The 22,164-nt window shown below is 48.9% G+C and overlaps 1 protein-coding gene across 4 annotated transcripts in view; it reads right to left on the reverse strand.

Annotated features, from left to right (window-relative positions):
- The window catches only part of RNF144A (ring finger protein 144A), a 137,690-nt gene that overhangs the window by 113,599 nt on the left and 1,927 nt on the right, over positions 1–22,164 (reverse strand). The window contains exon 2 of one of the 4 annotated variants that reach the window (XM_042933744.1): positions 17,194–17,825. The exons of 2 other annotated variants lie outside the window; for them this stretch is intronic. The gene's annotated coding sequence lies outside the window, so the exon portion shown is untranslated. Of the gene's footprint in view, positions 1–17,193; positions 18,197–22,164 lie in introns of those variants that run through there. One more of the 4 variants, XM_042933743.1, reaches the window with a different exon arrangement.

Here is a 22,164-nt window from a genome sequence, read left to right on the forward strand (position 1 = left end):
ACTTTAAAAAACTGGAAAAAGTCTAAAAAGAGTAAGGCAAGATAACTCCTGAACTTCCCAAACTCTCTTTCCTCAAGTACAGTGTCTGCTCAGGAACTCAACACCAGCATCTGAGCTTGGCTTATTTTTAGGCATCTCCGGTCAGGGAGCAAAGCACAAAATCAATTCCGTTTTTCTAGTCACTTCAAAGAGGGGCACAGAGAGCAGGCAACGTTTAAATCCGAGTAGACAGGAGATACATCCCGATGGATAAACCCACAGCTATTCCTTCCTCGCTGCTCTCTCCCATGACAAGATTTCCCAAATGCGATGTTCACGTCAGAGCGCCTGAGTCCAAAGCCTTCCATGTTAAGGCTGAGAGTTCGACCTGCCCCCAGCATCACCTGGCCCTTGCACAGAGCAAGCCTCTTGACCTGCAGAAAGCTACACCTCCTTGGTCCCAAGGCATCAAGATACGGACTCCGGAAAACGTGATCCCATTGTTTGCAAGTCTACTGTCCACCTTTACTTGGCAATACATTCAGACGCTTCCAACAACGCACAATACAAGACAGTCTTCTGCTACCTGCTTCTGCACTTTTCCCAGGTTAGAAGAGCCAGGAAGTAGAATTATAATCTCCGGCAGGAAAGGAAAAGCTCTCCGCTCAGCTGGTGCGCTGGCAAAGGAGATTTTTCTAGCTGCCTTTTACAAAGATTTATAAAGGGAGGCTGCATGCAGAGCTCTCAACCTGGGGGGGTGCGCTGTGAGCCCACGTGGCTTGTGGGCTGTTCGCAGGTTGCAAACCGCACCCCCCGACCCCACCTTTCCAGAGCCCCGCTGCCAGGGAGCTGCCGGCCCCTGCACTGCCCCGACACAACACAGGCAGGAATGAAAGAGCTGTAGCATCTCCTGCGGTGGCTTTCCTGTCCGTGTTGAGTAGGACTTGTGGCAGCCTCCAGCCAGGGTTCGATCACCCGGGTATCCAGCTCTCAGCAGTGCTCTGCCTACGAAGCTGCACGGAGAGTGAGTGGCCAGTCCCTATCCTGACACTTCCCCACAAGCCCTGCTACTGTTAGTGCACAGTTCTGCAGGGTACCAGGAACACACATACTGCAGTGTAGCTGAAACACCAATGGTAGCTACTCAGGGATCCACCTTTCCTGCCCTCCTACCATCTGCTGAGAACCCGTGTAGGAGTGATACAGAAATGGATGGCATGTGGGGTGCCTGGCCGGCTCGGTCGGAGGACTGTGCGACTCTTGATCTCAGGGTCAGGAATTGGAGCCCCACCCTAGGTGTAGAGATTCCGAAAAAGAAAAACGAAACTTAAAAATTAAAATGGATGGGATACGAGTTTGCTCTGAAGGAGTTCAGACGTTGTGGGAATCTTTACGTCCGTCCGTTACCCTTTGAATGCTTAAAAAAAGTTAACTGTGTTAGTGGTTGCCATTTGAAGTGTTTGTTGCTTGAACCAAATATGCTGTACTAAAGTATGGGATGAGGCTTCTCCTTTTGTAAGAGTACGCCCCTGTGGTAATTTCAATTTCATTAATTCTCTCCTTTATGTGAACACGGACGCTACATCGAATTATGAACAAAGGATTCGGTTGTTTGGGATAGCCTGAGAAAGCCAAACTGGCGCAAAAATATGCATTAAAGAGGTTACTCTACTCATTTATTTCTTTCACCAATTGTATGTCCGTCAATACATAAACGGGTCCTGTTAGCACGTATTTTTAAGATTCTTCTTCGTTAAATTAATTCCCCAAAGAACAGTAGAATCACTAAAAAAAACGGGGCTAGGGATAAGCATTCAAAACCTTTAGAAATTTGATATATACGCATATGCATATATACACTTAGGTATTCTACATATACACACATATATACACTCGGATATACATAATGACATTCAGATATTAAACATATATACACTCAGATTTTACGTATGTACACGTATATACATACACTCAGGTATTATGTATATACACACACACACCTATATACGTACACTCAGGTATCATAATGACATTCATATATTATATATACATTCACATATTGTATTTGTACACATATGTACATACACTTAGATATTACATATATACATATACACACTCAGGTATCATACACACACACACACACACACACACACACAAATATACACTCAGGTATCATACATAATGACATTCAGATAGTATATGTACATTCAGATATTATACACGTACACATATGTACGTACACTCAGATATTACATATATATATATATACACATACATATACACACGCAGGTATTATATTCACACACATGCATACAGATGCACAGTCAGGTATTACATGTACATACATACATAGCAGATAAACACCGGGACGGCTGGAGCCTGCTGAGGGAGCACAGTGGTCGGGCACAGGGTGGCAGGGGGCCGGGATGAGCGTTGCGCCCAGCCCCATGCAGCAGCCCAGTGCAAGCACACAGCGGCAGACAACTGTGTTTTAGCCAAAGCTGGCTTTTGCCAGGTAACCAGGGAAGGAGGAGAAAGGACCACTTTCCAGAAGGAAAAGGAGTGTGGTCGTACGTAAGGGGGCAGCGAACACCAAGAAGGAAGCAGGGCCGCCGGTCACAGCAGGGATGAAGTATTCAGGTGCACGAGGATAGCTACCATGGGGGACGATGGTGATCCGAGCGGGCACTAGGCGCCCCGGTGTCAGAACCACCAGGTACCACTCCGGCAACAGGCAGCTGCCGTAAGACAGAAGCCAAGATGACCGGAAAGGAGGGCTAGGGAGAAACAGGAACCTACTTTTCTTTATTTCTTTATGGACTTTAAACAGGATCCTACTTTTAGAATGATCTTCTGTGTAGACAGATACTGCAAATGCAGTAACAGGAAGGCAGACATGGGACTTGTTGGTAAAATCCTCAGTAGGCATGGAGGAGGGCCAGGGGGGTCAGCATAAGGCTCAAACAAGAGGGGATGGGGATGAGAAAGTCTGATGCTCATGTTTCAAGGGAGCAGGGGATATTTAGGGAGGAAGAGGGGCAGTGGTCTAGAAGCAGCAAGGAGAAGAAAGAGGCATCGACCTCATCCTGATAAATGTGTTCGCTGACCCAGTAGCAGGTGCACATTGGCAAGAACACAGTCACTGCACAAGGGCTTCATTCACAGATGAGAAGACAGGTAACTATGTGGATACTCTGTGGTCTCCAAACAACTAGAGAAAGACTGGTCTTTCACAACTAGTGTTGGGACACAGGCTGCACGTGAGAAAAAAATGGGCTGTGTCTCCTAACAATGCCTTGAGGTAAAACCACAACTTTACCAGCAAACCTCAAAAGTAAAGAAGTCATAAAGATCTAACTATAAAAATTGGGTTTCTATATGGTAAAAAAAAATACCATAAGTCAAATAAGAAATAAGTGAAAAACGTGGTGTCGTTCCTGTTATATGTAATAAACAATTAACATCCCTAATTGACAAAGGAGAAAAAGGAGAAAAAATAACAATAGAAAACACTGCAATAGAAAAGCTGGAAAAGGATGTGAACAAATAGACAAAGAGAAACAACATGAATACGTATTTGAAAAGATGCTGGATCTCACTCCTAATTAAAGAAATGGGGTGAAAAGATGCCATCAGAGCAGCAATGATTAAAAATGCAACATTGCTGGATAAAAACTCAATATTGTTGAGTGTGGTGTGAGAGGAACTTCCATTTATTTTTTTAGGAGTATGATAATGGGTGCCATTTGTAAAATAAATTAAAAACAGATCCAAATACTTTAGACTAAAAGGAATTTTACTCTTCATTTTTATTCCTTCTAAATTTTTTTTAATGTTTATTTATTATTGAGAGAGACAGAGACAGAATGCGACTGGGTTAGGGGCAGAGAGAGAGAGGGAGACACAGAATCCGAAGCAGGCTCCAGGCTCCGAGCTGTCAGCACAGAGCCCGACGCGGGGCTCCAACTCACGAGCTGTGAGATCATGACCTGAGCCGAAGTCGGACACTCAACCGACTGAGCCAACCAGGCGCCCCTTCATTTTATTTCTAATTGAACTGTTGCGTTTTTTTGTTCTTTGTTTTTTTGTTTTTTTTTTTACTTTCTGCCTTTATAACTCTTATGTTTTTAGAGCTAAAGATTTTTGATGTATTACCCATGAGATAACACACATTGAAGGAAAATAATTAGTTTTCTTTGGCCTCACCAAAGACCATGTTAAGTACAACACATTGCAAGTCTGAATTAAAATCCCACAGAAAGACCCCACTGCTTTGCATTCTCGGGTCCCTGAAGCAAATTCTTGGTGTGAGGCTTGCTCTGACATCTGTGTGGAGAATAGTCAGTAGAAGCTCAGGCTTCTCCTTGCTGTCTCTGTCTCCTCTGTCCCCCTCTTCGTGGCGAATGCACTTTCAGACTCGGTGTTAACAGGCTCGTGCTCACTTACCTACAACCCCGTCCACACACAGACACAAAAGGAACCCAAAGGCAATCCCTCTGCTTCTCCCCAATCTTTCCATTCCCAAGCTGAGAATTTCTTTTAGCTGCTGCCTAACGTGGAAGTTACTGTTCCCCAAATCAACACAGATCTATGCGTTTCGGCCTGTGCAGCCACAGTGAGTGGAGGCTTTCGCATGTGCCATCTGTTTGACTTTATTATGAATAGAGGTCTTGTCCAGCTTCAAGAAAGCGATCTCTGTCTACGGGCATTGTCACTAATGGTCGTGCACGCTGGGGGACAGAGAGCCCCACAGGCATCCCTTTAGAGCTGTCCTGCACTGACTTACTCCACCGTTGTCTCCTCTGGGGGAAAATAAAATACATTCTCCAGTAATGGAGACATTTGTGAAATTAGCTATGGAATAAATTCATTGGCTCATTGACTATCAATTAATTAAATGCGTTGTTTTTTTTAATTCTCCTGTTGTCATAGAAGGCATTTGGCTAATTCCACCATCATTCCTGATTCTGAGAAATGACTCATAAAAAGGAATTTGATTCTCAGCTTTAAACCTGCTTGCACAAAGGGCTGACCGATTTACCCGACTGGATACTGAATTAGGAACAAAATAAGAAGCTTGTTATAGTACAGGTGTTACTGCAGGGAAAAAAAAAATGGAACGATGACATAAAGCATACACCAACTTTAAAGAACTTAGAAAATAATTCCTTTGACTATGTAGTCTGAAAACAAATACGGTAGATTTTATGTGCTGATAGGGGGAAAAAAATCTCCAGATTAAGTAGAAAAAAGCAATATGCCGTATTTCCCATTTAAAAAGGGAGGTGAGGGGGGGCGGTGTGCAAGTATGTGTAAGAAATTGATAGGAGGCTAAAGGCCTAGGGCAGGAGAAAGAAGTGCTTTGCATTGTGAAAGTTCCTGTACTACTAGGCTTTTTAATTTTTAATGTACTATATATTTTTTATTGAAGTGAAATTCACGTAACAGAAAATTAACCATACTAAAGTGAATGATTCAGTGCCATTTACCACATTCCATCTGATTCCAAAACATGTCCGTCATTCCAAAATAAAACACATTACCCACTAAACAGGTATTCTCCACTCCCCCTCTGCCCAGTTCCTCACAGCCAGCAATCGGCATTGCCTCCATGGTTTTACCTATTCTGGATCTTTCATAAAATTGGGATAACACAGTCAGTGACCATTTATAGCTGGCTTCTCTTGTAGTTCATTTTTTTTTTTCAATATTTATTTTTGAGAGAGAGAGAAACAGAATGTGAGTGGGGGCGGGGCAGAGAGAGAAGGAGACACAAAATCTAAAGCAGACTCCGGGCTCCGAGGTGTCAGCACAGAGCCTGGTGCGGGGCTGGAAGCCATGAACTGCAAGATCGTGACCTGAGCCGAAGTGGGACGCTTAACTAACTGACTGAGCCACCCAGGCGCCCCTCTACTTCATTTTAAAAAACTAACATTTAGGGGGAACCTGGGTGGCTCAGTCGGTTAAGCATCCAACTCTTGGTTTCGGCTTCAGGTCAAGATCTCACGGTTTGTGAGTTTGAGCTCCACATCGGGCTCTGTGCTGACAGCACGGAGCCTGCTTGGGATTTGCTCTCCCTCCCTCTCTCTCTCCCCCTCCCCCGCTCTCTTGCTCTCCCTCTCAAAATAAATAAATAAACGTTAAAATAAAATAAAATAAAATAAAATAAAATAAAATAAAATAAAATAAAATAAAATAAAATGTTCTGACATCTTTAAAAAAAAAAAAGAAAAAAAAACCCTAACATAAATCAAATATTTCCCGGAAATATTTTATCCAAGTCATTCACTGTCACTTTTTTTTTCAGAAATATTTGAAAAGCCTAATATCTGTAAACCCATTATATCACGCCCCAAAGATGACAGAGAAATGAAACGATCCCTGCAAAGATTATCCAGAGAAGCATTTTCTGCTCAGTAGTGCAAAAGTTATCAGTCAACCGGAAATTTTGAACACACAACCTGTGCAGAATATCTTGCAAGGTGTCCTAAGTCGTTTAGAAGAAACAGAATGTTAGATTCGGAGCTGGAAGGGAATAGAGGGTTCATTAACTCTTACTCAGAGGTCAGAAAGTCGCAGCCCAGACCCACAAAACTGGCCGGCTCCATGCTGCAGCGTGTCCTGTGTCCAGCTATGACCTGTCCTCTACCACGGCCAACGCCTTCAAGGGGCCTGTGAGGGCAGAGACGTGAGCGAGACAGAGGAGCACGTGTGGGTGTAAAACTTGGAGGGTGGGAGTCTGAAGTTTCAAGTCCAACACGTGTAGCGCAGGGAGGCCGTTGGTCGCATCCTCGCGAGAAAAGGTCGGACAAACCAAGAATCAAGGGCTTCTTGCAACCATCGGAAAACGGGGCAGAGGGCAACCCACCCCCCCAAAATGTGGCGAGAGGCGACACAAAGAAAGTCACAGCCGAGATCTGCTCGCTGTCAGGGCCACAACTGACAGGACACCTGCATGGCAATGGTCACGAATTGCTGGAGTCTGATGCACTAGCTCGAGAGTGAAAAGGAACCTCCGAGGAGCCACGGTCTTGAGAGAGCCCACGTATTTGTGGGTTTGACCCCCCCACCCCACCCCGCCAGGAGTCCCACCAGGATCGCACGGCAAAGGGCCAAGAACACCCCCAGCCCCAGCTCAGGCCGGGGGGAGAGTAACCAAGCGACGTATGCGTGGGGTGGTCCACGTGACACAGTCCCCCCACCTGACGAAGGACAGTGACCCGACCCCAGCCCCACCTCCTCCTCAGCTCACCTGAGGAGCGGCAAGACGGCTCAGGAACACTGGAGAGGGCTGGCTACACAGGCCTGCTGGAAGCCTGGGGTTGAATCCTGAGAGTAGAGAACGCTTTCCTGCCCCTCAACTTCGCGCCCGTTCACAGGGTCCCATCTGATCACGAAGGGTGACAGCTCAAAGAGCCGCAAGAAAGGGACGCTGCTGAACGAGGAAGAAACCCCTGAAGACCACAGGCCAGATGAAAACAGGCCCCTAGAGGACCTGGAGCATCCGGCACCCACCGCTTCTGCCCTCGAGGAACACAACTCAGCTCCTATGCAGATGAACCTGAAACCTCACACTGAGGTCACTTCCTACACCAGATCCATCGCCCCCAGATATCGACGACAATGAAAAATACACAAAGCAGGCCAAAAGGCAAGGAAAATCCCAATCTGCAAGGGCCGCAAGCATCGAAACCAAGCTCAGACAGGACACAGATAGTGGAACCATCCGACAGGGAACTTACAAATAATTGGGGTGAATGTGTTAAAGGCACTACGAGAAAAAGCAGACGAGCACACGGGTTATAACCAGCAGGGAGATGGACTTTTAAAGACAGAATCAAAGAAAAGGGCAGAGTGAAAACCCAGTTAAAGGATGAAGAATGCCTGTCAGGCTCACCAGTAGACTGAGCAAAGGCAGTGAGCCTCAAGACTTTGACAGAAAAGTTTCTAAACTAAAATACAAACAGGAAAAAATAAAAGAACAGCACATACAAGAACCGTAGGATAATTTCAAAATACATAACATACACATAATCAGAATACTGGGAAGAAAAGAGAGGATGGGGGCAAAAAATATTTGAAGCAAGAATGGTTGAGAAACTTCCCAAATCAATGACAGATGCCAAACTCTGGATTCAGGAAGCTCAAATAACAAAGCAGGGTAAAAAAAAATGTACACCTACCTATCACAGTCAATGGCAAATATCGAAGACAGAGTGAAAATCTTGAAAAAAAAAAAAAAAGCCAGAGAAGGGGAAAACACTGGTACTTTAGAGGAGCAGGAACAAGAATCAGGTCTGAGCTCCCTTCAGACACCATACAAGCAAGAAGAGAACAGAGTGAAATATTTCAAGCATTGAAGGAAGACCTACCAGTAACCTGAAATTCTATTTCCAGCAAAACTATCCGTCCAAAGTGACAAAAAAAGAAACACTCTCAGATAAGCAAAAACTGACCAATGTGGGACCAACTGTGTTGCACTCCAAGAAATGTTAAATGTTCTTCAGAGAGAAGGAGAGTTCAAATGTTAGAAACTCAGAGGAACATAAACACAGGAAGAGAGAGAAGGGACAAGCCAAGTTAAAATACTTTATTTTTCTTATTTTAAATTGATCTGAAAGAAAATGGCTTAAACAATGACAACGACGACGCACTGGGTGATTATAGCATATGGATAAGGGAAATGAATGACAGGAAAGTCATAAGGGAAGGGAGACCAGAACAAGGAATACTCTGTATCTTAGATAACATTATTACATATCAAGCTGTAGAGTATTATTTGGAACTGGGCTTAAGTTTACTTGCAAATGTATATTGCAAACTCTAGGGCAACCACTGAAAATGTTAGAAATTAGTATAACTTATGTGTTAACAGAAGAGATAACAAGGAATTATATACAATACTCAGAAGCAGAGAAGTCAGTAAAAAGAAGGGGGAGGGAAAAAGAGCAGGTGTAATGGATAAAAACAATTACGAGGTGCCTGGCTGGCTCAGTCAGTGGAGCACACAACTCTTGATCTTGGGGTTATGGGTTTTAGCCCCACTTTGGGTATAGAGGTTACTTAAAAATAAAATCTTTAAGGGGTGCCTGGGTGGCTCAGTTGGTTAAGCGTCTGACTTCAGCTGAGGTCATGATCTCATGGTTCGTGAGTTCAAGCCCCTAAGGCTCTGTGCTGACAGCTCGGAGCCTGGAGCCTGCTTCCGATTCTGTGTCTCCCTCTCTCTCTGCCCCTCCCCTGCTCGTGCACTGTCTCTCTTTCAAAAATAAATAAAAACATTAAAAAATTTTTAATAAAATAATATCTTAAAAAATTGCAGACATGGAAGATATCAATCCAACTGTATCAACAATCACTTTAAATGTGAACGGTCTGAATACACTGGATAAAAGTTAAAAGAGAGATTTTCAAAGTGGATAAAAAAAGCAAGAGTCAACTCTATATTGTCTAAAGAAATACCCCGTAAATAAAAAGGCTCGGGTTAAAATGAAAGGGGTAAAGAAGGATATACCATAATCCAAAGAAAGCTGGAGTAGCTGTGTTAATTTCAGACAGAGCCAACTTCAGAACAAAAATCATCAGGGATAAACAGGGACATTACATAAGGATACAGGGGTCTGTTCTCTAAGACATGACAACACTAAACATGTATGTACCAAACAACAGAGCATCAAAATACAGAAGGAAAAACTGACAGACCCTGCAGAAATACACAAATCCACGATTATAGCTGGAGACTTCACCCCTTCTTTCAGTAACTGACAGATCCAGAAGGCAGAAAATCAGTCAACACATAGCTAACCCAAGCAGCACTAACAGTCAACTTGATTTATTTGACACATAGAATATTCCATCCAACAGCAATAGAATGCACATTCCTCTAGCTCATAGGGAACATTCTAGGCCATAAAAGCTACCTTAGTAAATAAAAATCAAAGCCAAAATCATATAAGCTTTGCTTTCACATCACAATGGTATTAAACTAAAAGTCAATGACAGAAAATTGGAACATCCCCAAATATATGGAGATTAAATAGACTTTTAAATAACATTTGGGGCAGGGGCACCTGGGTGTCTCAGTTGGTTAAGCATCCGACTTTGGCTCAGGTCATGATCTCACAGCTCTTGAGTTTGAGCCCCACGTCAGGCTCTGTGCTGACAGCTCAGAGCCTGGAGCCTGCTTCAGATTCTGTGTCTCCCTCTCTCTCTGCCCCTCCCCAGCTCATGTTCACTTGCTCTCTCTCTTTCAAAAATAAATAAACTTTAAAAAACTTAAAAAAAATAATAACATTTGGGGCAAAGAAGAAGCCTCAAAAGAAATTACTAAACATTTTGAGCTGAATGAAAAAAAAAATAAAACTTATCAAAGTACGTATAATGTAGCAAAAGCAGTATTTACGGGGAAATTTGTAGCATTTTTTTTTTTGCTTTGTTTATTTACTTATTTTGAGAGTGTACAAGAGAGCACAAGCAAGTGGGGGAGAGGCAGAGAGAGAGAGAGAGAGAGAGGAAGAGAGAGAATCCCAAGCAGACTCCACACTGTCAGCCCAGAGCCCAACACTGGGCTTCAACCCATGAGCTGTGAAATCATGACCTGAGCTGAAATCAAGAGCTGGATGCTTAACCAACTGAGCCACCCAGGCACCCCAGGAAATTTGTAGTATTAAACGCATATATTAGAAAATCAGAACAATCTAAAGTCAGTACTCCAACCTTTCTTTAGGAAACGAGAGTTAGAAAAGCAATTTAAGGGGCACCTGGGTAGTTCAGTCGTTAAGCGACTTTAGCTCAGGTCATGATCTCATGGTTCACGGGTTTGAGCCCCACATCGGGCTCTCTGCGGAGAGTTCAGAGCCTGGAGCCTGCTTTGAATTCTGTCTCCTTCTCTCTCTCTCTGTCCCTCCCCCAATCATGCTCTTTCTCTCTCAAAAATAAAATAAACATTAAAGAAAATCAGAAGGATCTAAAGTGATTACTCCAAACTTCCTCTTTAGGAAAAAAGAGTTAGAAAAGCAATTTAAGGGGCACGAGGGTGGCTCAGTCAGCTAAGTGTCCGACTCTTGATTTCAGGTCATGATATCACGGTTCATGAGTTCAAGCCCACATGGGGCTCTGTGCTGCTGGTGCAGAGCTTACTTGGGATTCTCTCTCTCCCCCTCTCTCTCTGCCCCTTCCCCACTGGCTCGCACACGCTCTCTCTCTTTTTCTCTCAAAATAAATAAACTTAAAAAAAATGGGAAAGCAATTTAAGCTCAAACAAGCATAAGAAAAGACATAAATTTTGGTGCAGAAATCAACGAAATCATCAACAGGAAATCACGATCTGGTTCCCTGAAAGATGAATAAAATTGATAAACGTCTAGTCAGGCTAAAATCATGAAGGGTATGATGGGTACAGAAGATGTTAGGGGTGTATGCCTTCCATAAGAAGTTGTGGCGAACTCAGCCCACGGCCAGGTACACGTCCTGCGTCCACCAGCCGTGGGCTGAGTTCGCCACATTTGCTGGCATCGTCACTGAAAATGTGAAGGAAAACCACCACCAAAAGAGAAAAACAGGGAAAGGAGGAAATACGGCATCATTTCGTTTAGCCTGCCCTAGTTTTAGTTGAAAAGCTAGAGAAAATAATAGCAGCCTTGATGGGCCTAATGGTTTCCGTTTTCGCAGACCAGAAGTGCAGTATTTTATTCAACCAGAAAGTGTTTTCCAGATGAATCTGGGGAGAGCAGACAGCGTTCCTGGAGTGTCCGCAGCCCTCCCCACTTCCTCACATCTCGCACCTGCCAAACCCAAGGGGTCATCTGTGAATCTGCTTTTTGGACACGCCTTAAATGGTTTCTCTAAGTTTTCTTAATCACGGTTGATTTCATCCTTGCAGGAGCCCGGAAAAGGCAGTCATCCAAGTACTATTCTCACTTTTTAGATGAATAAGATGGGAAGTTTCCAGACAGGTTCAAGGTCTTTGCAGAGGACCCCGTGGACACTGACTGGAACAGGATCCAAAGCCCCGGAGCCCCTGCCTGGCGGTCGTGCCACGTTCCCCTCAAGTCGTGACCACAGCGGCTGAACCGTAAGGTGCTCCTCGGGCCACACCGTCACACCCAACTGATGTCAGCTGCCCTTGGTCAGACCTGCACAGCTGTGACGTAAAACCCCCCGCGGGGGAAATGTGTGCGTTCCGATGGCTTCTTTCATTTATCGATAACAGGGTGCCTTCTCCTTGTTAATTACCCATTCCTCGTCCAGCCCACGGCAGCGAAATGTCCACGTCCGGCCGGAGACAGTTGACTTTATTTGTTGAAATATGTATCTGCTGCTTCTGAACCAACAAAATGTAGGCAGGTGTGTTGGTGGGCAAGATTTACAATTAAAAAAATGTTAAAAACAAAACCACGTATTTCACCATAAGGCAGAACCACAATAAAGAGTCAAAAGTAGAAGAAAACGCCACGGTCCTTATGAGTTATGATCCCTTTCCTCAGCATATTTTCCAAGGTTGGACACGTGTTGTACATGGTACTTCAGTCTCCTGATTGCTTTCGCTTCATGATCTATTACGAACATTTTCCCATGTCCACAATCTCCAAAAATCTTATCTCATCAGAGCAGGGTATTTACATAACCATACTTAGATGTTTTCCATTTGGGGCTGTTGCTTAAAAAAACAAACAAGAGAAACATTTGGGCCTAAAGATTTCTTTTTCTCCACGTTTACTATGGCTTCCTTGAGCTACGCTGCCCAGAATGGAACTGTCTGAAGTATTTGCGGTCCCGAATAAAAATCATGCATTTAAAAAAAAAAAGAAAGAAAATCATGCATTTATCCTTAAGCAGTCCCCTCCCCCACCCCAGCCGTATTTAGGCCTAGAAATGCCTGCCTTCTGCTGAGCCAGCATAATTTATTCTCAACCACTTCCTGCTCTGCCTCAGAGCCCACTTCGTATATGCAAATGTGCCTTTAACCTATTCCTCTTAGAAATTCTTTTAAATAAGAAGTTCATCTTTACCAAGAAAAATCTTTCTGACCATTCAAGTTATTTATTATCACATAATGGTAGTTACACTGTAACCACACTGACTTCTAGAGAAACAGTATGGTGTAGATAAGGTAGACAGAGCTCATACAGGGAAAGATTCATATGTAATTGAAGCGAAAATCACACAAACTACATTTGTGGCATCCAGACGGTTCTCTTTACTAGCAGCTCAGCTAAGGGTGTTTGCCACTGGGGTCAGTTTATAGATGCCATTAGTCTTAAAAATCACCTTAGAGTAGGTTTTAGAAAAACCGAACACATAAACCCTGGGGCAGATCTGAAGATCCTTTATATTTTTTAATGTATCAAGTTGAGTTACAAGTTTAATATACTGGGCACCTGGGCGGCTCAGTCGGTTGAGCGTCCAACCTCAGCTCAGGTCATGATCTCAAGGTTCGTGGGTTCCAGCCCCACGTTGGGCTCTCTGCTAACCACTCAGAGCCTGGAGCCTGCTTCGGATTCTGTGTCTCTTTCTCTACCCTCCCCCCACCCCCCCACCCCCCCCCCCCCGGCTCATGCTCTGTCTCTCTTTCTCAAAAAAATGAATAAACATTAAAAAAAATTTTTTTTTTAAAGTTTAACGTCCTGGGGCGCCTGGGTGGCCCAGTCGGTTAAGTGGCCGACTTCGGCTCAGGTCATGATCTCGCGGTCTGTGAGTTCAAGCCCTGCGTCGGGCTCTGTGCTGACAGCTCAGAGCCTGGAGCCTGTTTCAGAGTCTGTGTCTCCCTCTCTCTGACCCTCCCCCGTTCATGCTCTGTCTCTCTCTGTCTCAAAAATGAATAAACACTAAAAAAAAAATTTTTTTTTAAAGTTTAACGTCCTGAAGCTAAGCGGACCAGGTCCTGTGCTGGGAATCCCTCAAGGAGCCCAGCTGGCAGCACGTTCACCCCAAGAAAGAGTGACAAATAAGTGTGGAAGTCTGAGTCCCAGCTCAGGCGGGAGACGGGGCAGGATGACCGGGACAGAAGGCAGCAGGGATGCAGGAAGGAGCAGGTGGGGGGGGGGGCGGTGGATACCCTGGGATGCCCTGGACCACAGGGGCGTGTCAGGTGACCGCCAGAAACACAGCCAGCCAGGGACAACAGGACAGAGAGCGGAACCAGCCAGGGGAACCCACATGCTTCCGAGATGCAGAGGAAATCACTGGGAAGCTATGAAAGCAGGGGTGCCCTGAGGAAAAGTGGGGGTGCCGTGAGGAAGGCACTGCTTCCAGGAATGAGGCAAGCGGCAGGGAGCAGGTCGGGGACAGCCATCCTGGGCGAGGGGCTCGCCAGCTGGAGGGCAGCTCAGTTTCGTATTCTAAGACTAAGCTGAGACACGCTGACTTAGGGAGCAGGTGCTAAAGTGACAAAATGTGGGGACAGGCGTCTCTCAAGCAGCCTTCGCTGGGCTCTACCATGTGGGAGATCTGGGTACGCTTGACTTGATCCCTGCAGGGGGGCGGGGAGAGGGCCAATGTTCCGGAAAAATCACCGCAGGGGCTGTGAGAGTGACAGGTGGACTCCCTCTCCAGGGAAGGGGGACAATCAGGAGGTCCTGTGGCAGTTAACCTGCTTCCAAGGTGACAGTGGGGGCAAATTTCAAGGACCGTGCTGTTAAGTTTGTCCAACCCGACCCCCTCATTTTATACACTGAAAAAAACAAAAACAAAAACAAAGTCCGAGGATATGTGCATCTGAACGGATACTGACCTGAGCCCAGTCCCCTGAAGAGTTGAATCTGAATGACACAGGCCACATCGAAGGGAGGCACAAATGTGCCAAATCAGGCAGGAATATCAAGTATCTGGGGCTAAACTCAAGACGTTGTCACTGCAGAGTGACAATGAGAACACGGCCCAAATCAGGGCCAGACACGCTACTGTGCAGCCAACCAGTGTTGGTGACCCCCGTCCGAGGACGCACGGGCCCTCTATGGGGGGGGGGGGGGGGGGGGCGGAGCTGTTCAGAAGGTCCGTGGACCTCCAAAGAAAGGTATTCGGCCCTGTCCCTCCAGACCAGCGCTATGGCAAGTACAGTAAGGAAATATGATGTGAGCCACATCTGTGATTTTAAAGTTTCCGGCACGGTTTTTTAAAAAGGAAAAATAAGCAAGGAAAATTAGGGTTAGTCAACACTGTATGTAAATAAAGTCAAATTATCTCAACATGCAATTGATACAGAAGTTATTACTGAGATATTTCACACATGCATATTCTGTCTTTCACAGTAGACCTTCGAGACCTGGGTGCTGTCTACACTCTACACTCACAGACCGGGTCCCTTGGGACGGGCCACACAGCACGGGGCTCGGGAGCCCGTCAAGCCGGCAGCTACCGCCCAGCCAGCCCAGCCCTCCACCTGCGCTCCCCTCTGCCTGTCCGGTCCGGTTTGCTTCTGCTCCACCCGGAGGAGGAGGTCCTGCCTCCCCTAGATAAACACCATCTTCCAGGGAACAGCCTTGTGTGCTCGGCCGGCGGGGCACAGCCCGAGCTGGTCGCGAGCTGGTCCCCTGGAGAGAGTCCGCACCCACTGCATGTGGCCAGGAACCAAAAGAAAACAAGGTCACTGTCACGGACGCAGGGCATGGGGCCAGCGGAGAAAGAGTCTCGGGAGCGATTAAAGTATTAACAGATAAGAACTGTGCCCCTGGCCACCATGCTGCTATGGGAAGAGCAAGTCCATTTCAGAATAAACTGAAAACGTTTCCTCCTGAGACATGTTCCCGTCTGCGTAGTCCCCAGCCCAGCACCTGGGTGAGGGCTCAGTGAATATTCATTCAACATAAAAACAAAACAAAACAGCACACACCTTAAGTGTTGAGCTCCTTCACAAATAGGGAAAGTGCAGGGTGAGCGGTGATGCCTGATGAAAAGGGATTCCTGTGTGTCCCGACCGGTTGTTTTTACTCCCACAAAACTGGAATGTATGAAATTCCAAAAGCTTACGGGCGCATACCTGCCTGCTGATTACAGAACAGCACACCCCACCTGTTCTGGAAGGGCCTCGCCGGCCCCCTTCCCTCCCTCGCGCCCTGTCCTCGCCTTCCCCCCTGTACTCCTTCATCTGCCTTGGAACCGAGGAGGTTTGCCAAATGAATGGACAAAAGAACAAAAGAAGGAATGGACGAGATTGCTTTCTGGCCTCAGATGTCTTTGAACGGGGAAGATGCCGGGTTAAGTTCCACAGATATTTAGCCGGTGCCGGACAAGCATACAGAAATCAACAGGACGGGACAGTGATTTCCTTGGTGCCCAGGGCACCTGAAACCACAAGTACTCAGAGGAGACTCAGGGTGCTCACCTTACATTGGCAAGACACCAAGAACTCATAAGCCGCGTGCACCTTGGTCTGGACCTCGTCCCCTGAGGACTCCTGCCTATCACAGAACAGGTGAGAGAAGCAGGCACAATTTATGACAGCACAGTCTGGCCAGGCACCACTGGGGCGCTGGCTTCATGGTCTGTCCCGTCCAGTCTCTCAGGGACGGTCTTCCAGGTTCTGGCTGCTTCTCACCTGCCGGGCAGCCCGGTTCCAGGAGACACATGCAGAGGCAGCCGCGGTGCTTTGTTTATTGCGTTTTGTTTAAGTTTATTTATTTTGAGAGAGAAGCGGTGCACGAGGAGGAGGGGCAAAGAGACAGGGAGGGAGAGAGAGAGAGAGAGAGAGAGAGAGAGAGAGAGAGAGAGAGAATCCCAAGCAAGACCCCGACGCGGGGCTCGATCCCACGAACCATGGGATCGTGACCTGGGTGGGGATCAAGAGTCGGACGCTTTGAGCCACCCAGGAGCCCCTGTGCCGTGGTGCTTTGGGAACAGCCTGTTCTTCCCTGATAAAAAGGACAGACGCGGCCCCCCTCCCATGCCACCTCAGACATGGATGTGAGCCGGTAGCTGGGGAGAGCTGGCTGGACCCCGGGGGTACCCAGCATGAGGGCAAAAGACAGCATGCTGAGGATGCAGGTAACAGCAAGAGCGGAACCCGGTTCTGGCCAGCAGCACGGAGCGGCCCCCGTGCCGTCGAGGACACAGAAACACGCTAAGTGCGTGTTAACAGGTGCTCCGTTGCAGGCCAGACATACAGTAACGTACGAACGCACACAAGCGTGTGGGACCTGACGCCGGTAGGGGTGCCATGGGATGAACCGTGTCCCCAGAAGGGACGCTGAACTCCTAACCCCCGGTATCTGCGAATATGACCTCGTTAGGGGTCTCCGCAGGCGGTCGAGTCGAGAGGTGACCAGCAGACTGGCGACCAGCCATTGCTGCCTGTATCTGTCCATGCCAGGAACCCCACAGGATGGGTGGCTGGTAAACAGAAGCGTTCACTTCTCGCAGCGCTGGAGGCCGCAAGTCCAAGATCCGGGGTGTCTGTGGAGAGCCCGCCGCCCGGTCCAGACAGCCATCCACTCACTGTGCCCTCACAGGGCCGACAGGGCGAGGGAGCTCCCTGGGGCCTGCTGATAAGGGCGCTGATCACGTGGATGAGCGCGCCCCGCTCACGACCTAAGCTCGTCCCAAAGGCCCCGCCTCTCACCCCATCGCACTGGGGATGAGGTTTCCACGCAGGAATTTGGCGGGACACGCACTGAGCGCACCCTGACCCAGAGGTGGCTTCTTCGGGTGCCACCAGCCGACGGGATAAAAACACCTTCTTTTCTTCCTTCTTCCGCAACGTCGGGCCCTGTCCGCCACCCCTCTGGCCTCCGGAAACCACAGGGCCTGGGATCCCGGGGCCTGCGGCTAATGCCTCGTGGAAACACAACGAAGGAAGAGGTGAGTGTGATCTCAGCGGAGCGGTCTCATCCACACGGGGCACTGGGGCCGCCTGCCTGTCAAGCAATTAGGAAGACGTATACACGGTTTTAGCCAACAAGTTCAAGATCAGGGTCAGAGCCTCCCGGAAGCTCCTAATTCCGCTGTGCTAGTGCGTGTGTGCTACCAGGACGCACCGTGTGGCCATCGGGGCGTCGGGAAGCGTCAGTTTACGGTTTCTCCACCTGCTCGCTGACATAACCAACGGCGGCCCCCAGGGTCCCCCCACGCCTTCACGCCTCCCGAAGCAAAGCCGCTCCTGGGCGCCACACCCTGTGTCATGCCACAGAATGGGAGGCGTCACCGCAGACCAAAGGAGGGTGCAGGGCACTCAACAGACTCCTCAGAGGCGGAGAACACACGGAACATTCTACACGCAGCGAGAGGATCTCCGCAGCTGCTCTGTGATTCCTCCGGGCGAAGAACCGTGCGATTCAGGGGCCCACGGCGCATTTACCCGACAAACACTCTTCCTGGGAACTCCAGTCTCCTACTAGGAGCTCTTGTCTCACACTCAAACTGACGTCGTCTGCTGTCTACACAACTGGAGGACCCAGGACCGGCAAGGCCTTCCTCCCTGCATCCCTGGCCCACAGGGCTGGAGCCCACAGCCCTCCCTTCTCCGACCCCAACCGACCCCCACCTGCCCTGCGTTCAGCTTCTCACCGTCCTACAAGCGCACTGCTCAGACTCACCTCCCAAAGAGAGAACCCTCTCGATTTGCTCAGGTCAAGCTGGAGTACAGAACATAACCTGGAATCCGATTTCTTCACCAACGGTCCACCCAAGGTTTCCCTTCTGAGCCAGGTTTATCTTGTATTCAGCCACTTAACAAAAAACTCGCATTTAGAAACTGCATGACGTGCGCAAAGAGAATGCAAAAATGAGTAAGTTCTTACCCTTGTAGGGCTTACGGTTTAGCAGAGGAAATAAAACGGTTACATAAATCACTAAAATTAGATTAGAGAGTTTCAAGGGCAATCACAGGTTCTGAAGGAAAAGTTGCCATGGAAGCACCTGGTAGAGAGAACATTTCGGCCCGCGGATGGGAGACAGAGAAAGCCAGGACTTGGCAGGGAAGAGGCTGGCATTCTGTCCTGTGCTCCACACACGGCCAGTGTCCCATCTGCAAGATGCCAGCCCCCGGTGGGTGGATCTCCACGATCCCCACGTTAATGATCCTGCAGCTTTGAAAAGAAGGCGGTACGCGCGCTGAGCCTGGAAGGACCGCTAGGAATGTGGCCCACGGAGACGGCAGAAGAACGTTCCAGGGCACACGCTTGGAGACCGCGGGGGGAACCGCACTGGAGAGGCGGGCTGGGGCCAAGCGATGAAGACTCCAGGAGGCTCAACCAAGGTTGCACCCCCCTTAGTCGACAAGCAAGGGAGGTAGCCGGGGGTGTCCCAGCAGCAAACTGACCAGACATGATGAGGGACCCGGGTGGGTGTCAACACAAAGCTTCCCAAGAAAGTCAAAAAATACCTGCATCGTTCTGGCTTCAGAACACCTATCGAAGAGGTTTTACCCGGATGAAGAGGAGGGTGCCTAACGCAGGGGTCTGCACGTTTCTGTGAAGGGGACGTGTCCCACCACCCCCAAGCCAGGGGAGAGTGACGGCCTCCCTGATCAGCAGGCTACCCTTCCCGCAGGGTAGGAAGCTTCGATGGGAGGAGGGGTGGGCGAGCAGGGGAGGGCAGGTGGAATTTGGGAGAGCCAGCGGACAAGCCAGCCGCCGGGGGCAACTAGGAAGGACCACACCCCACCCACTGCTGGCCCCCTAACACACGTCCTGGATGCGGACGGACCAAAGGGAGGGCGGGCGCCCTCCCTGTCTGCATGGCTAACAGATCAGTGGAAGTCTGAGAGGCATTCTCTCCTGGTCTGACGCAGCCTGCACCGGCCCACCGCCCTCCTGATAACCTTAACACGCTGCGTCCCCCAGCGTTAAGTAAACACACCCCGTTCCAAGGAACTGCACCCAAAAAGGTCCCAGGAAAACCACGTAGTGGCAGGCGTTCCGAGGACAGACACAAAACCCTGCGGAAGCAATAACCCTCCTAGAGCCACCATCCACAGCAACTCTGTGGGTCTGGAATGTTCCCCTCTGCTCTGCTGGGTCTGAGCTCAGGCTCCCACCCACAGAGCTGTGCCGTGGGGGCAGAAGCTACCGAAGCCCACACCTACAGAGGATGTGGCTGACGACCGACTGGGAGGTTCTCAACAGTGGGCAGGCTGCTACGGGCCCGGCCTTGCTCAGGGGGCCCTGAAGACAAGAGGCAGGTTCCTGGATTGCTGCCTGCGGTTCCGCTCACCTTCTTTGAACCGAATCTCCTCCAGCCCACAGACCTGGCGGGTGGGAAGGGAAATGGGAGGGGCAGAGGCTCTAAAACTACACAGTGAGCCCATCTCCTCCCCACCCCCCGGAAGGGCAGGAGCTTCTAGAAGACACCCCAAACGAAAGCACCTCTTTTACTGCCCGGAGAATCTCGGTTCGAACAGCCTTCAGAGACAGCCAGCCTCCTGGAGAACAAGACCACGGCAGAGCAGTGGGCTCTAAGCTCCCAGCCCACCCTGGCTACTGCCTGCTGTTCCCAGACCCAGATCTGACCTTGGGCCTCCAAAGTGGCCTGGCTAACCCAGACTCATCCTTCAAGTCCTTGGCATCACCGGCTCTAACGGGCAGACTCCTCGCCACGCCCCACTTCACTCTGCGTTCCAGCCCCAGCCATGGAACAATCTACGAATGTGCTTCCGCCCTCAACATCACAGAATATACCCTTTCCTGAGGACTCCGGGTCTCACGCAGGCTTCGACATGTACCAAGTGCATGGCCTTGGCCAACCCAACGGCCCTCGGCTTCACTTCCCTCCCCTGTAGGTCGGGGACAGCAGGAGCGCCTGTCCCGCGGGGCTGTGTGAACACTGGGTCCACCGCTCCGGCCCGACCAGCACCTGCTGATACAGAACGCGCTAACTGAACGTGAGCTACGGTTTCCTCTCTCCCTACGGCAAACGCTAGGAGACTCAAATGTTGGTCGACACACTACCTCACACCATCCGGGGGGAACTTATTTTTCTCTGTTAACAGTACATCCGGCTTGTCAACCTGCTCTGCAGAGGAAGTCCTGCCCTCCGAGTCCACAGGCCATCCAGGAAACAGGTTCCAACTCAGGTTCTAGATTCCGGGAATGAAGGAAGATGGACATTCTCATCACCAAGAACCACCCTCTCCAAAGCCTACCTCTCAACATAATCATCTGCAAGGGAAGACGCTCTTCTTGATAAATCCTTAAAATTGGTTGCATCTGGGGAGTTATCCTGCAAGGCTGATTCTCCCGGAAAAGCCGTTTAAGGCAGCCCACTGTTCTTTCTCGGTTTTGGAAATCATTCAGGCCAACACCTGAGTTTTACAGTTGAAGGAACTGGGGCCCCGCAAGAAGGTTAGGACACTCGCTCTCAGTCCCGTAGCGGGGTCAGAGAGTTGGGCAAGCTCTGTCCTTCTGGAATAATCCCCAGCAGGTATGTGAACAGTTGCTGCAATTGAATTTCATCACCTAATTAAGAAAAGCTGTTCATGTGTGTCAGCAATGCAGAAACAAAGGACAGAGGGGGCTGGTCCCGAGAATGATGACCTCAAACAACTTTTCTAGTCTTAAGGAAAGGCACCTTCAACTTAGTCCTTGGATCTCCAAGGTAGGAGGCTACCCGGGTGAATATGGAGAGGGTCCATCCTCCTTAGAAGCATTCTATTCTGTTCGTGGCCCCCTGGCTCCCTCTGATGTCCCACGTCTAGAAATCTGGGTGCGGGGGGGCACTCCATGCTTGGTCAGATGACCTGGTAAGAGTCTGAGGCCTCACTGTGGTCCTGATTCCAGACCACCAGACCCCCAGAGCGGCTGACTTCGTCTCCACTGTCCCTAGCCCAAGCGCAGAACAGAAGGAACAGCAGACAGGAAAGGGGATGCCGGGCCCAGGCCAGCCATAGCCCTCGTGTGCGTGGGTCCCCAGGCTGGGGTCGCGGGCCTGTCTCCTCTCCAAGTCACGAGTGGCTGGGCTACGAATCTGTAATGACCATCCAGCTCTGGGATCCTCAGTCTGCAAGGACACGACCCCCTCCTGTCTCCACCACCAGAGAGAAAGGCTCTCAAGAAGAGGAGAAATTTGAACAAAAGAAGGCAGCAGGGCCACATTAGGAACCACAACCGAACAAAGAAGCGACGTGGCTCCTAGCTTCTGGCTGAGCCCCAAGTTCACCCGCCAAACGTCAGCAGCTTCAGCCGGAGAGTGCGTGGGGTCCCTCCCAAGTCCCCAACCACGGCGGGTCCACAGGAGAAGCACCGTCCTCTAGTGCAGCCG

This window comes from Panthera leo, chromosome A3, assembly GCF_018350215.1.
Source record: "Panthera leo isolate Ple1 chromosome A3, P.leo_Ple1_pat1.1, whole genome shotgun sequence".
NCBI classification, from domain to species: domain Eukaryota; kingdom Metazoa; phylum Chordata; class Mammalia; order Carnivora; family Felidae; genus Panthera; species Panthera leo.